This window comes from Papio anubis, chromosome 15 (assembly GCF_008728515.1).
Source record: "Papio anubis isolate 15944 chromosome 15, Panubis1.0, whole genome shotgun sequence".
In the NCBI taxonomy this organism is placed as follows: Eukaryota; Metazoa; Chordata; class Mammalia; order Primates; family Cercopithecidae; genus Papio; species Papio anubis.
This window is the reverse complement of record NC_044990.1, coordinates 31,030,298-31,035,565: the sequence shown is the minus strand read 5'-3', so window position 1 is coordinate 31,035,565 and position 5,268 is coordinate 31,030,298.

Genomic DNA, 5,268 nt, shown 5'->3' with positions numbered 1-5,268 from the left:
CGCCTGTAGTCCTGGCTACTCGGGAGTCTGAGGCAGGAGAATGGCGTAAACACAGGAGGCGGAGCTTGCAGTGAGCTGAGATCGCGCCACTGCACTCCAGCCTGTGCGACAGAGCGAGACTCCGTCTCAAAAAAAAAAAAAAAAAATGGGCAAAATATGTGAACAGATACTTCACTAATAAAGATTTGCAACTGACAAGCAAGTGAAAGATGGTCATCATAAGTAGCTATTAGAGAAATGCAGATTCAAACTACAATAAGAAACCACTAGATAACTATTAGAATATCTAAAATTAGAAAGATGGTGTGTTGACAAAGATAGAAACTGAAACTCTCATACAATGCCAGGAATGTAAAGTGCTAGATCCACTTTGGAAAACAGTTTGGCAGTTTCTTAAGAAGTTAATTAGGTCTTCGAGTTCCCACTCCAACATGTAGAGAACTTGGAAATCAGCACTCCCATCTTCACAACAGGAAAAAAGATAATCAAACTGAAAATCAACAACTTTTCTTAGATCTGTCAGAGAATAGAGGTCACAGGGCAAACCACTTCCTCAAAAACTAGAGAGACAGGTGACTACAGAACATCACAGTTTACCTGAGAGCAGAAGCCACAGGAGCCAGTAATTGGTAGGAACACTTAAATGCTAATCAATAAATTACCAGTGGCTGAGTGTGGGCTACCTTGAGAGTTGAAAACTTGTTGGAGTCCCGCCTTGCGGACCCCTGATACTTTCACGAATTTTACTTCCAGAAACCCTACCAGGTTCTCATGATGAAGGCTGAAGAAAATTTCCTCAGGCTCTTTACACAAAGAAAAGGGAAAAGCAACCATTTCAAAGTATACCCTAGTTGGTGGATAGAGAGAGTGAGTGGGTGTATCAACCATTTTGAAATATGCCCAGGGCATTCTATTCTCTGTGTGAAAGTCCTGCCCTAAAGAAAAACTGCTTTATCAGGGCCTTGTCTGACATAGGGGAAAAGCAGTAAGACAACTCTAAACCCCTCTAGCTTTCCTGTCCCACATAAAAGGAGAGGAAAAAAAGAAATCATTACTAAGTCAATATCAGAAAAATTTACACCTATGTTTTTGCCTAAGAGTATAGTTTGGGATCTTACATTTAGATATTTCTTCCATTTGAGGTTAATTTTTCCGTACAATGTGAGGAAGAGATCTAACTTCATTCATTTGTATGTGGATATCCAGTTATTCCAGCACCACTTGCTGAAGAGACTGTTCTTTTCCACTGAATGGTCTTGGTACCCTTGTGGAAAATCAATTGACCTGAAATGTATGGATTTACTTCTGGACTCTCAATTCTATTCCATTGATCTACATGTCTATCCTTATTCTAGTACTAAACAATTTTAACCACTATAGCTTTATAGTAAGTTTTGAAATAATAAAGTGTGGACTCTGCAACTTCATTGTTCTTCTTCAAGATCATTTTGGTTCTTCAGAGTCCCTTGCATTTTCAAATGAATTTTAGGATCAGCAAGTCAATTTCTGCAAAATAGAAGCCAGGATTCCCATAGGAACTGAGTTGAATATGTAGATTAATTTGTGAAGTACTGTCATCTTAACAGTAATGTCTTCCATTCAGTAAATACAGAATGTGTATCCATTTATTTAGGTCTTAATCACTTTCAATAATGTTTTGTACTCTTATATTTCTTTTGTTTTAGTCTTTTTTTAAATGCTATTGTAAATAAAATTACTTTCTTAATTTCATCTTCAGGCTTCTCATTGCTAGTGTTTCTAAATATAACTGATTTTTTGCACATTGATCTTAGATCTTTTGTGAACTCAGTTGTTGCTCCAGCAGGTTTGTTGTTGTTTGTTGTTGTGGATTCCTTAGATTTTCTACATACAACATTATTTATCTGCAAAAAATATAGTTCACTTTTTCCATTCCAATCTAGATGCTTTTTATTTCTTTTTTGTTGTTGGTTTTGTTTTGTTTTGTTTTGTTTGTCTAAATGTCCTGGCTAGAACCTCCAGTACAATGTCGAATAGAAAAAGCAAGAGCAGGCATCCTTGTCTTGTTCCTCATCTTAGGAGAAAAGCTTTAAGAGTTCTGCCACTAAGTTTAATGTAAACTGTTGGTTTTTCATAATCTTTACTAGACTATCTAAGGGTTTGGGTTTTTTGTTGTTGTTGTTGTTGTTATTTACTTAGGTTATTTACCATACTTTTGAGTTCTTTCCTTTTTTTTCTTGATCAAGCTAAGCTATCAATTTTGTTGATCTTTTCAAATAACTTTTGGTTGATTTCTCTGTTGCTTTTCTGCTTGCTATTTTATTTATTTTCACTCCATTTATTATATCCTTGCTTTATTTGCTTTGGTTTCAGTTTGCTCATCTTTTTCTAGTTTCTTTAGTTGGAAAGTTAGATTATTGATTGAGATCTTTCTTCTCTTCTAATGTAAGAATTTACACCGATAAATTTCCCTTTAAGCACTGCATTAGCTGCATTCCATAAGTTTTGAGATGTGGAGTTTTTTTTCATTCATCTCAAAGTATGTTCTGATTTCTCTTGGATTTCTTCTATGACCAATTGATTATTTAAGAGTACATTGTTTCATTTCCATATATTTGTGAACTTCTCAAATTTCCTTCTCTTACTATTCTAACTTCATTTTATTGCAGTTGAGAACATGCTTCGTATTATTTAAATCTTTTAAATTTTATTGGGAGTTGTTTTATTGCCTAGCATATGGTCTTTCCTGGAGAATGTTCCACGTGCACTTATAAAGACTGTATATCTGTTGTTTTTGGATGGAGTATGCTGTAGATATCTGTTAAATCTAGTTGATTTATAGTATTATTCAAGTCTTACATTTTCTTAGTGTTTTCTGCCCAATTGTCTAGCTATTAATGAAAGTAGGAAATTGAAGTCTTCAACTCTTATTGCTGAATTGTTTCTCCCTTCAATTCTGTCAAAACTTTATTCATGGACTTTGGGGCTCTGTTCTATCTTTTTGATGGATTGATCCTCTTACTATTATAAAATGTCCTTTGTTCTTAATAAAAATTTTTCCTTTAAGTCTATTTTTTCTGATTTTGTATTATGATTCCATCTCTTAATTTATATTGTTTTGGTTACTGTTTGCTTGTTATATCTTTTTCTATACTTTTAATCTATTTGAGTCTTGGTCTAAAGCATGTCTCTTATACACAGCATATATTAGGATCATGTCCTTTAATTCATTCTGCACATTTCTTCCTTTTAAATGGAGAGAAATTTCCATTTCATACAATCATTGATAAAGTAAGATTTATGCTAAATAGTTTTATAGTGTACAATTTTTATTTCCTTGTCATTTATTTTACCACATTTTTGAGTTGTTTTCTTCGTGGTTGCCCTGGATATTGCAATTAACATGTTGATTTATAACTATGTAGTTCATATTAATACCAACTTAATTACAACAGTATACATAAACTTTTTCCTATGTAGCTCCATTCCCTCTCTCTTCCATTGTGTTGTTAATGTCATATAAACCATATCTTCATATGCTCTATCTTCATCAATCCATTCATGAGAATTGCTTTATGCTTATACTGCCTTTTATATTTACTCATATAGTTATCTTTCTCAGCTCTTTATTTCCTCACGTGAATTTCAGTTACTACTTAGTATTCTTTCATTTCAGCCTAAATGACTCCCATTAGTATTTCTTATAGAGATGTCTTCAAGCAACAAATTTTGTTAGCTTTGTTTATCAAGGAATGTCTTAAAAGTCTTAAGATACTTATGTCTTATGTTTCTCCTTCAGTGTGGAAGGATATTTTGCTACATATAGAACTCTTGATTAATAAGTCTCATTAGACCCTAAGTAGCCATCTTGATTCTCACACCAACTGTCATGGCATCATAGGGGTGTTATACAAGTAACCCTTATTTCACTTCATAATTGCCCCAATATGCAATGGTAATTATCCTGGCAATTTGGATATGCCAGAGAGAAGTCAAAATGTGCTTCCTTTAGGTGAAAAGGTGAAAGTCTCTGACATCATAAGAAAAGAAAAATATTATAGGCTGAGGTTGCTAAGATTTATAGTAAGGACAAATCCTTTACCTATAAAATTATGAAGAAGAACAAAGAAATCTGTGCCAGTTTTGCTGTCAAACCTCAAGCTGCAAAAGTTATAGCTACACGACATGATAAGTACTTAGTTGAGATGGAAAAGACATTAAATTTGTAGGTGGAAGACATGAACAGAAATGTCTTCTGACAGCAATCAAGTTTAGTACTCTCAGCATTTGTTTTTTTCTTTGTTTGCTTTCCTTTGTTTACATTTTTGTTAGCATATTGTGTACCTCAACTTATCTATACCCCAGGTAGCCACGATGTTCAGCAATTGCCTCTGATTGTCTTCAACACATATCCCCTGACCAAAGGCTGGGGGAGCTCTAAGTCAGGCCAAATAAAGATAGCCTTGTGAGTGGAGTCTTCCTGGGACCTCCTAGTCAGGTCACACAATGACGTTTCTCTGGGAATAAGGCTTTGAATGAGTCCCAACCCCCTTTTGTTCTTTTCTATGGTTCTCAGGAGCTTGGTTTTCACCAAGATTGTAGGATGTTCGTTTTCAAAGCTACCATGGAACCGGGAGGATGTGATGAGCATAGGGAAAGTAAGAGCACTACAAAGTTCACTATTCTCACCAAAATTCAGCCTACATTCTTGAATAAATGCTCCCAAGGTTGCGGCAAGCCTTTGGATATTTTCTGGAGTTCTGAAAAAGGTGCTTGTATTTTTCCCAGTTGCTTTCATGAATAAAGGAATTTTTGAAGGTTCCCAGCTTCCCATTTTTACTGATATCACTTCCAAATGCACTTTTATTTTTATTTTTTTGAAACAGAGTCTTGCTCCATTGCCCAGGCTAAAGCACAGAGGTGCGATCTTGGCTCACTGCAACCTCTGCCTCCCGAGTTCAGGCTGTTCTCCTGCCTCAGCCTAGTAGCTGAGATTACAGGTGCATGCCACCATGCACAGCTAACTTTTGTATTTTTTGTAGGGACGGGATTTCACCATGTTAGCCAGGCTGGTCTTGAACTCTTGACCTCAGGTTATCCTCCCGCCTCAGCCTCCCAAAGGGATGACAGGCGTAAGCCACCACGACCGGCCCCAAATACACTTTTAAATACATTTCTGAACTCACAAAAATGTAAAGGAAGTACAGAATGATTACAGACACACGCACAATTGCACACACAATCTAGAGGTGCAACTAAAGTCATCAGTCAACACAAAAGCCGGTGATG